Source organism: Etheostoma spectabile, chromosome 7, assembly GCF_008692095.1.
Source record: "Etheostoma spectabile isolate EspeVRDwgs_2016 chromosome 7, UIUC_Espe_1.0, whole genome shotgun sequence".
Classification (NCBI taxonomy): Eukaryota; Metazoa; Chordata; class Actinopteri; order Perciformes; family Percidae; genus Etheostoma; species Etheostoma spectabile.
In genome coordinates, this window is record NC_045739.1 from 8,790,627 (window position 1) to 8,803,131 (window position 12,505).

The window sequence follows — 12,505 nt, forward strand, 5'->3', positions numbered from 1 at the left end:
AGAGTGTGTGTGTGTGTGTGTGTGTGTGTGTGTGTGTGTGTGTGTCCATAAATGACAGTGAAAAAGACAGAGACAAAGAAGTTGTGAGATATAGAGAGTTTTTAGATGTACACAAGCTGAGTATGAAGCCCAGAGACAATGTGGTAGCAGTTATCTAAAACACTGCTCTTCTTGACTCCAGGCTACTATGGTGCTCTGTATATTCTATTCCATCATAGCACAGTGTTTACAGCCTGTGTATATGTTCAGCACATGCATATAGTTAATAAACAAAGACAACTGAAAGGAATGTCCTGCCACACTCATTACAGTAGAGATGAGATATGTGAGCATGTGTTGATTTATGAGATAAGCTGCAGTGTCAGCCCATTACTGGGGGTTAAAGGAAATAGAAGGAAAGAGAGGAAAGGTTGGGAAGGAAAAAACAATAATGGAAGTAAGATAAACCCTGCCCACACCCTCTTTTGCTGTTTAAACTGCTGGGTATTTTTTTTTTACTGTTCTTGTTTACCGGAACACCTACTGTATGTGAATTTATGTGGCATGAAAGCTTCGTCTGGACCTCTGTCGTTTCCACTCTTGTTACCAAGCACACTCCTGAAGTGACACTCTGTCAAGACAAAAACACTCACATGGAGAAACCGACTCATCAGGATCATCTGAAACAAGAAAAAAACACATCCTTTCTGTACTCTACAGGCAAGAGGACACTTGACACACACATACACACATGTCAGACAATTGAACACATACAGCTGGTGTACACACACTGCCTGTGATGGCCACGTCTGCTGCCAGGACGGACTCCTGTGGTTCTATCAGACTTCAAGGCCACAGAGTGAATGGATTTAAATCCACCGCTAGTGGTGAACACACGTACAGTAGCCATGTAAACAATGTATTTAGGAGTTACAGCTGCTTTAAATGATGTCTTAAAATGCCTAAAGCTTCAGCTTCAAAACGAGCTTCTGCCATGTAAAGATTCCTGTAGCAGGGAATCAAAGTGTATGCTTGCTGAATTAATCCAAGAAACTAAAGTTGTATAGTAGGTAAGTTATCGCTTAGGTTTGATATGTTTCAGGGACTAAGAATGGAATTATATTAGGAAATCAAAAAGGAAATATAATTTCTATGAGAACTTTAACTTATTTGCGTCATCAGACACTGTATAAATAACTTTTTTTTTCTCACTGTTTTTCTATTTGAATGTTATTGTTGGCTCACCTTTGAGCGTCATACGGTGCAGGGGCTGAGGTTTGACTAAAATGCACATGCAGGCCTTGGTAAAATAGATTGTCTTTACTGTATTAATACATATTTACCCCCAAACAACCACCTCCTCTGATGTAACTCTATTTCCCCAACCTTCTTCAATGTTGACAGTCACAAATACAAAATGTTTATGGAATTTAGTTAACCCTCACCTTCTTCACTAGCTTTCTTTAGCTTTTGTGGTCTATTCAGCCATCTGTAAAAGTCTGTTTTTTCTACCATTGTAAGGAAGAAGACAAGCACTATGTCCATTGTTACACACAAAGGAAATATGGATCTGAACACTTGCCGTGCCCTTGACAAGGACGAGTGAATATAAACTGATTCAAAGAAATCATTGATAGATACTTTCATTATTCAAAATAATTGTAAATGAGGAATAATAATGGTCTTCATGATAAAATCAAAAATAACATATTTATGATAACATCAAGCTACTGTTGTGTCTTTTTCATTTGATGTTATGGACCTTTTGTGATGATTAGGCAAAAAGACAAATAGATTTGCAATTCTTATAGTGGTTTCAGAAAAGGTTTTCTCATGATATTTTATGATTGTATCTATTATGTTTTTCACCACGGCAATATACTTTGTAAGTCCAGGATGCACAGAATCAAACAGAAAATGATTACTTAGACTCTTAATTGGTGAATGTTTACATCAAATCCAACAACTTACTGTAGGTTCCTGTGTGAATACATAGCAAAGTCACTGAAGTATACAGTTTGTAACATATCCAATTCTTCGTTGGCGCTCTTCTAGCAAACTAAAGCCTTGAGAAAGAAAACCAAAAAGTTCCATATATACCATATAAATTGATGAAAGCATCACCGGAGCTGCTGCTCTCATGTCCATTACAGAAGGATTATTTGAATCAAGCCTGAACTCCTTAATGGCTCCCTGTGTTTTATTGAGAAAGCAAAGTGGTCTATTTATAAATCCAGGAAGGGGAAAAATAACGCCCTCTACTCCTGGTTCAACATAGAGTGGGACAAGTACAAACATTGTCTATATTTCGTAGAGTTCCATAGAGAACACTTTGCCTCGCAGCTGGAAAGGTTTGTCTCTTCACTCTCATTGCTGCTACTTGAGTTTGATCTTGTTTGCCCTCCACATAAGTTGCCCCTCTCATATTTCATTCACCACACATTTCTCTTGTGTTCATTTCTCTCCATCTGTGCCTCTCCACCAGTGCTAAGCACCAAAGTAATGCACAGCCGGTGTTCTGATTATCCTCTCAGACATATATTAGCAGGAGTATAATGCTCCCACTAGGCCACCTCAGTTGCTTCCAGTATGTTGGCTTAGGACACTAGCCAGGCATCTTTCCAGATAACTGATGGGTATTGATCCACTGTTTGATTAGCTATGTATTAAACAGAAGCCTGGCTTAAGTTCTCTTTAAGCCAGCCAGACAGCCAATATTCCAACTATATCACACATCAGTCGGTTATCCCATCTTACAATGTATGTAAGGTTGTTCCCTGCGTTTGTCCTGACTTGCACTTTTATATTGTAGGCAACGTTTATTTAATGATTTAAAGTGGCCGGGAGAAAATAATAAAATTAAAATATTACCAATATGTTTCTTGACCAGTTTCTCACCTGCGGCCTGTCATTTTGATGGGCACAAGTGCACTTGTGTTTGTGTGTTGAAAGAAGCAAAACCCAATTGACCAAGTGATTGCCTTACATGCTGTGAAAATATACTTATTGCAGTATGAGCGGATTTATAACCTAATACACAGCCCAGTTAATGAGCTTTCTTTATAGCATACCAAGTTCCATAGGGGAAGTGTATGTGTGTGTGGAGGGTGCCCTTTTTTTATCACTTCTGTCCAAGCGGTGGAAGCCCCTTATAACTCCTTTATTACGACAGGTTACCTTTCTGTTCATATGGTTTAGCTCCTCCTTGTGTATGTGGCATAGTTTTAAAATCCTTTTGGTGGACGACCAAGATTTTTGTTGGATCATTTAGTTTTTCTTGAACACAAAGGAAAAAGGGAAATTTAAAAAAGATGTATATTAAGGGGTTAGACTTTAGGTGAACTCATGAAAAGAGGACACCACTGGGGTCAATGTGTAATGAGCTGAATTGATTAACAAGTTTGGCATATATTGTGTACCTTTTACTTACAGCCAAATACAACCCAGCACAGCAAGAGTTTTCAATATTATTATTATTATTCTATTATAGTTTATTAATCCCACAAGGGGAAACTACACTTTTCACTCTGTTACTACACACATTACACACAGGCCGGAATTACACACACACACTCAGGACCTACACATCTACAGAGACACTTACACTTGAGACAAGTATGTGTGAGCTGAAAAATAAATTCTCTCTTTTACCTACAGTGGGTATCAGTATGAAGGAAAAAGTCATCCGCTAAAGGGTTTTAATTAAAACAGTGAGCAAAATAAATAATTTTCAAAACTCACTGTTTGTGTAGACTGTCAAACAGCACTGCTGCTGACCCTTCCTTCATAATTGCTTGCTTTGATACACTTTTTTTTTAAGTCTTGACGGAACACGTGATTTCACCTAGTTCTCCCATCTTCCCCCTAGTGTCCATAAGCAGGAATGCACATGTCTGAGCTGTGCAGAATGTTTAACGTCTTTAACACTCTAAATCAACCCAAACCATTTTTATTTGCTCTCTACATCCTCTACTTCTTAAGCATTGTATACATTGCATGAACAAATGTAAAAATAAAGGAAAATATATAATATAATTAGGATTGAAATAAGTAAAGAATTTTCTTTTGTAGAAAAAGACAGTAGTTCCAGTCATTTTGTGTGTGTGTGTGTGTGTGTGTGTGTGTGTGTGTGTGTGTGTGTGTGTAAGGGTGTAAGTGTGTGTGTGTGTGTGTGTGTGTGTGTGTGTGTGTGTGTGTGTGTGTGTGTGTGATAAGTGCAATAATAGTCATTACAGTGAGTAAAAAAAAAAAGAAAAACTCTTCCTCTTCTCTCTGTACCTCCACCCACTCATTGCTCATAGACATGATATGGGGGGGCTTAAAATTTCACACCTGCATACATAATTCATGAACTCAAAAACCACATTCTACTCTACAATTCCTCCTGGTCTCCATTTTACTTGTCTGTTTCTCCCTTATTCTTTGGTCCCTTTTTGTACTGTCTGTCTTTCTTTCCAGTTGTGTTTTATTATTTCTTACCTAAAAAAAACACTGTAAAACACAGATTTGCAGATGTGGTTGTTCTGACCTGATGAACACACACACACACACATTAGTGCTTTGTTTTTGTTCTTCATGTCTCTTAGTGTATTGATCAAGTATGCACCAGAAGTGGATCACATAATGGGGTAGTGATTAGAGAGCATTACTGTAGCAGCAGACGGTATACCTATAGCGTTTGTAATTGCATCTCAAACTCAAGGGTTCATTTAATATAGCTATTTATGCATTTAAATTTGGTATTATACAACTTCCCATGCTTGTAAATTAATCTGTGATATAGCTGGAGAGTAGACGTTTCACCTTCCATCTGCTTCATCACTCCTCACTTATCTGCACCAAATGGAAGAGGAAGCGTGAAAGGCCATCAATCAAGGATGAAGCTCAATGAATATATTAAGATTAAGGCAAAAAAAGACATAACCGACTTGCACAAAATCTTCCTGCAATCCTTTTTCTTCCCCCTCAACCGCTTTGTCTGGTAGTTGCCCACCCCTTCTCTTTGGCCTATTTTTGTGTCTCAAATGAGAAAACAGAGCAGAAACTGGGTGTTGGCAGTCTTTGTGATAAATAGAAAAAAAGAATGTTGTGAGTGAGAGAAGAGCAAAAGATCAGGCCTGTTGGGACACACCATAAAAGGAGACATGTCATGAAGCTGGTGGAAACGCATATAAACAGGCAGAATTATCCTGACTTGTGTGACTGTGTAGTCAGCAAACCTAAAGTCATGGCGTATGTCTGCTCAATAAATAGGGGACTTGGAAAATCGAGAAGACATGTCTAAATTGAAAGATGTGGCGTATATGAGGGCACTGCAGAAAATTAGAAGAGAAGAAGTTTTATTGGGAATAGTGCACCCGTAAAACTGATGGGTCAAATTTACAAATAAATGCAAACAAAAAAACACTCTAACCAAAAACTTAAAGCTACATTGTGTAAGGTTTGTAGTTGTTCATTATCGGAGAACCACACCTATTCAAAATCCAAATTTCAGGAACAGGAATCTTCCTCGCCCAGAATGAGAAAACCGATATTGAAAAGAGCAAGAGACTGGCGTTATCAGAAAAAAAAAGTGAACATTGGAGCTGCTTTGGACGCACACACCAAATCCCAACTAGTCAATTATCTTCCGGACCGCTCCAGTCTCTTTTCTTTCTCTCCCCCTTCCGTCGTGTGGTGCACGTGCCCGCTTGTGGTGTGAAGCGCGCGTCCGCGCCACATCTACATGCACTCCAGTAACCACAGCTGATAGACAGCTTTTTGTACCCTTTCGCGTTTTGAAGCGTGACAGCTACTGGGAGAAATTCTTACCCAATGTAGCTTTAAATGTAAGAACGGGTCTGGAGAGTGAACTAAGTGCAATGCTACCAGAAGCCTGCAGAGGGAAGCCTATCCATACTGTGCCCTACTCCACATGTGACTCTGGATGACCCATGCTCAGTCAGACAGAAGGCAGCCAGCGGCATCTTCTCCCCAGCCAGAGGCTGCAGGCAGGTCCAGGGGTCAGCCAATGGAAGCATCTGTGCCATACGCATCCTTTTAAACAGTATGTTGGGAGATTAATGTGACAGCAATGTAGTGAATTACTCTTATTCAACCATGGGGAGTTTACCCTTTTGACCCACACAGATCATATGAAATGCAATGTAAATACTTACTAAATGGTATGCAATCGGTAACAAAGTGGTGCATGCTGATTTGAATAAAAGTAAAATGCCTATATTATATAGAAAGCATTAGGATCACCTTAAGCGTGGCTTAGGGTCCTGACTCCTGGCATTTTGTTTTGACAAAAGAACCGAATGCTCCTTACTTTAGCGTTCTGATTAGAGATGAGAAGAGAAAGTTATCTAGACGGATGGTGGTCAAGTGAGCATAATTATGGGGCCATCCAGCAGAGGTTAGGAAACGACCCTTTTAATCTCTCTCTATCTCTCTTTCTCTCTCGCTCGCTCTCTGCGCACAGCTTTAGCTGAAGGACGAAGAAAAACACGGATTTTGCAAACGGGGAATTGGCCAAATTAAACGTAATCATGTTGTTATATCACTCTAGCATCTGGCCCCAGGGTGATTGGCCAGGGCACCTCCAACGTGCCTACTGTCGGCGCGGTCAGACTGGGGTTGACAGGACGCGCGTTGTGGTCAGTCTATCCAGTGCGCGCTAACCATGAGTCCGGCACTGCCCGGAGCGCCAAACTTTCACCAATTACGCCCGGAAGTATGTCGGATCGCACTGAAGGTAGGCCGCTTCTTTCTCCAGTACTACCTGTAACAACAAGTGCTCCAAGTTCCTTTGTGATGGAGCTTTTTTTGTTTTATTCAACCAGCTGTTGCACAATCGCGCTGCATAAGCGGTGCTGTCTGCCGCTGGAGCAACAGAGAAATCACAGCTTACGTCTTTTAGCTTTGTTTCTGAAGAAATTGTAGAAAAACATTTATGCAAACGGAAAAAAATGAAATGGCACATGGCTTAGTCTTTATATCAAGGCTAATTCTTCCCTAGGCTATACTTGGAAAAATATCTTATTCTCAATTATGTCCATCATTCCCAAAATTGTGTTTAGGAGTTTATACTTACACTGAGCTAACATTAGGACTCTTTTACAGCATCATTTCCTGTGAATAGTTTTGAACTTTTTTTTTAATCTAAATTTTTTTAAGATGTTCAGGACTGAAGAAAGCCAGCACATTAGCATGCTGTTCCTTACCCTGGAAACAGGCCTCCTTTTATGACTTTAAACCGCTACTATGTGAGTTTCATGTGAAATCTTCATCTGCAAAGTGGCTGATACAGCGGTCACAAAAATGTAATAGAGTTTAAAAAAGTTTACTTTAATAATATATTTATAATAAATAAGTATGAAATAGTAACCTCCGGTGAAGAGCCTGTTTTACTGTCCTGAGGAGATGACGTGTAGAGGGTAGTAGGCTACTGCTCTTTGGTTAATGTGCTGTTTCTCAAAAACACTGAAAGAAAGATATCCCTCAGTTTGACATAAGATTTTATCTTTTACCTTTTATGTACCTCTGTAGGTTTACATGCAGCCATCTCCACACATCCCCAAGTTCAAACTGGATTCATCTGTAAGCAAACTTTCTGAACTTATCCACTCCCTCATTTTCTCCAGAACCCCTCAAAACTCCACTGACCCTCCATCCTCCACCCACTTGTCATGGTACACACATACCATGTTGTGATCACTTAACACCTGTGCAACAGGTGTTATATGATTCACATTATGATTACATTGTTAATTGAGCAAATTACATTGTTAATTGAGCAAATAGCTTAAGGAATAAGAAATATTTCATTACGAAGGTATTTTTCTTAATGTTGTAGTGGAAAGGGTCAGTGAGTGTGCAAATGTTTGGGCTATTTTTTGCTAATGGTGGTAGTTTATTACCTTGTGAGGATCACCAACTGAAAGCCATGATTGGCCCTTTGTCTCATTTAACACCATCAGTGTTTACCTTCTCATTAGCTGGTAAACATGCATCAGTTGACTTGTTACTACAGTATGAGTCTGTCTACACTGTCCAAGTTAGTAAACTGAGAGAGAAAAAGAATCAAAAGTGGTTGTGTGTGTGTGTGTGTGTGTGTGTGTGTGTGTGTGTGTGTGGTGCACATGTGTTACTTGGTTGTATGCCACCTGACATTAGTGATATGAAATTGAGAGTCAGACCAGATGGCAATAATTTTCCCCGTCTGGATCTGGCACAAAAAAGGCTTCTGAAAAACAAATATTATTTCTGTGAATGAGATGGATGGGGCCAGGGTAGGTTGGGTAGACGTTGGGAGTAATGAGAACATGTGTGTGTTTCATTGCTTTTGAGGTAAAACAAAATTACAATAGTTAACCTTTTGGCTTCATGAGCAAATAACCTTTTACCAGATGATGATAGGCAAAAGCCATGAAGAGTTCAATGAAGATGTTGAAGAGACATTTGAGAATACATTGTGAGGAAGGCAGGTGAAGATACAGTACAGCACAAAATTGCTAGTGGAACAGAAAAGACATAGAGGACTGACTCATATTGGTTTAGAGTTTTGCAATTGTGCTTTGCTTCCTGGGCAATAGACAAAATCCAACAATGGATTATATGTTTCCTCTGGGACAAAAATGTTCATTGCAACATGTTATTTAATCTCAAAGAAAACATTCTCACAATGCAGAGAGGATCTCAATAGGCAGATCACTAATGAAAAATGAGATCTTACTTGTTTTCTCTGTGTATGCCCTGATGTGCTATTAATCTGATCCTGTCTATATCATGAAGAAATGATTGTAGCATGTGTTGTTTGCTGTTGTACAGCCATGTTTTGAAAAATGCTTGGCTTCTGGGTTGCTGTGCATGTGTGATGGGTGTGTTTCACAGTTTCATCTTAAGTACAGACCCATGCTGGCACATCAATCTCTGTGCCAGTAATTGAGGATGCCCCGTCAAAGCATCAAAAGTACTTGGCTGACATGTCTTTATTTATTGATTTATTATATTATTTACTTTCATTGTTTATGCATATCTAGAATTAACAGGAAACAATGTAACTGCACAGCAGGCGGCTTATTTTATGTACAGTTAATGGCTTTGTATGTCAGACATAATATGCATTTTTCTGATGAAAAAAAACGCATTAGGCGGTAGGCTCTGTCTGAGTCCATCAACCAGTGCTATTAGATGTTATGTCAACTTCTTTTGATTGAACGGTAGGTGTTGCAGATCAGAAATATAGCCTCAGCCTCAAGTCTCCTTTATCTGTTGATTTATTCTCTTGTTTGAATGACTGACCGTAGTCTGCACCGGTTGGTGAGCCTGTATAATTGCCTCCAGTCCGACCATGTGCTGTTTTTAGATGATCTACAGGAAGTGTTTTATTTAGGATGTACTTTGCTAATGATTGTGTGTGTGTGTGTGTGTGTGTGTGTGTGTGTGTGTGTGTGTGTGTGTGTGTGTGTGTGTTGTGTTGGTGTGTGTTTGTTTGTCAAAAGGCCAAGGGAATTTTGGTCCCAGCTGCTGTGCACGGGAATTGGCCTGGAGCCTGCAGACACACCCATTCAGCATCAGATACCACTTATGAATGACTCGCGGAGACCGCAACTAGACAACCATCTGCTCCAGACAGACAGTGGCAAAAATAATATTAAGTGTTTCTAGCATTTGTCATACATTTCATTGCAGCTCTCTTTAATTCAGTGTGATATGCTCGTTCCTCCAAAATCAGTGTTGGTGACCCACCCACTTACAGCTCTTGGTGTTGAATCCCACTAATGTTTATACTCAGAAACAACATTAGGAAATACAATTACCTTAGGCAAGTAGCTATGAATAAGCAATTAAATGCTACTATTAGTATTATAAGTTATAATGAATCAATTACTGGAGGGATAATTAGAGAGTGTCATTGTGGCTTGGTCACCAGAATTCAAGAACGTAGAAGACCTAGCATACACAACACACACACACACAAACACACACACACACACACACACACACACACACACACACACACACACACAAACACTCGCACACTCATGCAGTATAAGCATATAGTACTGTGTCCCATCATATAACTGCCACACGCACAAGATCATTGAGAGTCCATATTGCATCTATTTTTAGCGCCATTAATGAGGGGCAGTGTTTGGCTCTGGTTATTTAAATTGCATTACCAAATGGACATTTGTAATTCATATTTCAGTAAGTGATTTATAAGCTCAAGAGAAAGGGATACAGTTATGATATTCTAAAACCTGTAATTCGGATAACAGATGTTCTGATAATAAAAAATATATTCTCAATTGCAATCTGTATTACTGAAAATGTTTATAGGCTCATGATGGCAATAGAGAACACAAGACATTTGTCTCCTATGAATTAGATTTACACACAACCTTTCTGCATAGCAATCTATGCTCAGTGGAAACATTTTGTATGACTGCAGGAAGTGGTCCGACATTCATATAGTGAAGCGAGACTGTCCTCCCTTGTCTCACATTGCCAAACCTTCCTCTAAGTGCACTAACTGCCGAGCGGAGTCACGGTGCCGCTGCAAAATAGCCTCGGGAAGGAACTTGTTTTGGTGGAACATGTGTACGTTCAAAGGTTGTTTTAGTCATGCAACAGAAAATTCAGATTGGACAGTCTAGCCAGCTGTCTCAATTTAACCTGCGGAGATCTGAGGAGGAGTTAGCCATAGTCCTCATTAATTGACCGGAGTTTAAAATTACAACACAAAGAAAGCGGAAGGTAACAAGACATCCGAAGACGGACATCCAAAAAATGTGACAAATGGCGTAATTTCCTGCAGAACAAGAGCAATCCCTGAAGTGGTACGTCCTACTCATCAACTAGTCCTTCTCCCCAAATTGCCGCTTAAGTTGGATGTTATGTTAAGATAATTAGTAAGCATGTGGAAAATATTGATGCAAAAATACATAAACAGTAGATGGTGTTGAAATTCATAGAGTTAAGGAAACTAAGTTTTTAGGTGTCATGATAGATGAGAATCTGACTTGGAAATTACATATAAAATACAGTAAATTACTCTTTAGATAATTAAACATTGGACATCTTATATAATTCAGCGATTGTTCCATATCTGACCTATTGTGTTGAAGTCTAGGGAAGTGTTTAATTTTAATCTGTTTATTAATCCCCTATGGGGAAATTAGAATTTACACTCTGTGTCCACACTTTGTTAGTTTTACACACAGTCCTGAATTACACACACACACAGGATCTGTACATGCACTAATGGAGAAATGTCAGAGTGAGTGGGCTGCCAGCCGAACCAGCGACCTGAGCGGGTGGGGGGGTACGGTGCCTTGCTCAACAGCACCTAGCAGTGCTCAGGAGGTGAAGTGGCATTTCTCCAGCCACCAATCCACACTCCGTATTTTTTGTCCATACGGGGACTTGAACCAGTGACCCTCCGGTACCCAACCCAACTCCCTACAGACTGAGCTACTGCCACCCCCAAAGCTACTGCCACCCCCAACATGTTTGTAAAGCAGACACTCAGTTTTCTTTTTTTTTAGTAGAAGTCGATATCGAGATTTATCAAGTCCTTTTAAAAAAGTGCAGTTAAGTTACTGTACAGTCCCTGACAAAAGTCTTGTCGCTTATCTATTTTGTAGAAACACTTGCGATTAACCTGACTTTTAATGAATCAATTGGTTAGAAATAGCTCATATGAAGCTAAAACCCTCCCAAATGATGTTCAATGCACTGAAATAAATTAGTTTCACTGAAACAAGATTTATCATTTAAACAAGACAGAAAAGGTCAAATTTTGGCAAGACAAAAGTTTTGTCGCCTATACAGAAATTGAACAAATTTACTGCAAATAACTAAAATATCAGCAAATTAAATGCGGTGCTGGTGAGATTCAAATTATATCTTGTATGACTTCCATGAGCTTGAAGAACTGCATCCATGCGGTTTGGCAAGGATTCATACAATGTATTGATGAAGTCATCAGGAATAGCTAGGAAAGCAGTCTTGCATGCCTCCCAGAGTTCATCAATATTCTTTGGTTTGGTCTTCCATGCTTCCTCTTTCATCCTACCCCACATATGCTCAATGATGTTCATGTCTGGTGACTGGGCCGGCCAATCCTGGAGCATCTTGGTCTTCTTCGCCTTGAGGAACTTTGAAGTGGAGATGGAAGTATGCGATGGAGCACCATCCTGCTGCAGAATTTGGCCTCTTTTATGGTTGGGAATATAAGAGGTAGCTAAGATTTCTTGGTATTTGAGACTATTGATGTTACCTTCCACCCTGCAGATCTCTCGCACACCCCATACTGGATGTAACCCCAGACCATGATTTGTCCGCCACCAAACTTCACTGTTTTCTGGGTGATGCGGGCTCCAGTAGGTCTCCTGCAATATTTGCGGCAAACTGTGGTGTAATTCAACAGAAGATTCATCTGAAAAATCCACTTTCTTCCACTTTTCCATTGTCCACCCTTTTAGCAGGCTGTGGGCCTTGGCAAATGCCACACAGTTTTTCAATTGTCTTTTGT

General features: G+C 39.7%; 3 protein-coding genes across 4 annotated transcripts in view; 2 read left to right on the forward strand and 1 right to left on the reverse strand.

The window, feature by feature from the left end:
• The window catches only part of kcna2b (potassium voltage-gated channel, shaker-related subfamily, member 2b), a 9,145-nt gene extending 6,147 nt beyond the window's left edge, over positions 1-2,998 (forward strand). Inside the window, exon 4 of the transcript XR_004332700.1 lies at positions 5-2,998. The gene's annotated coding sequence lies outside the window, so the exon portion shown is untranslated. The remainder of the gene's footprint in view (positions 1-4) is intronic.
• LOC116692455 (rho-related GTP-binding protein RhoA-C) overlaps positions 1-12,505 on the reverse strand; it is a 732,216-nt gene that overhangs the window by 213,106 nt on the left and 506,605 nt on the right. The gene's annotated exons all lie outside the window — the stretch shown is intronic.
• LOC116692434 (potassium voltage-gated channel subfamily A member 10) overlaps positions 6,465-12,505 on the forward strand; it is a 73,342-nt gene continuing 67,301 nt past the window's right edge. Inside the window, exons 1-2 of one of the 2 annotated variants that reach the window (XM_032520730.1) lie at positions 6,465-6,718; positions 7,513-7,563. The gene's annotated coding sequence lies outside the window, so the exon portion shown is untranslated. The remainder of the gene's footprint in view (positions 6,719-7,512; positions 7,564-12,505) is intronic. The other variant, XM_032520731.1, reaches the window with a different exon arrangement.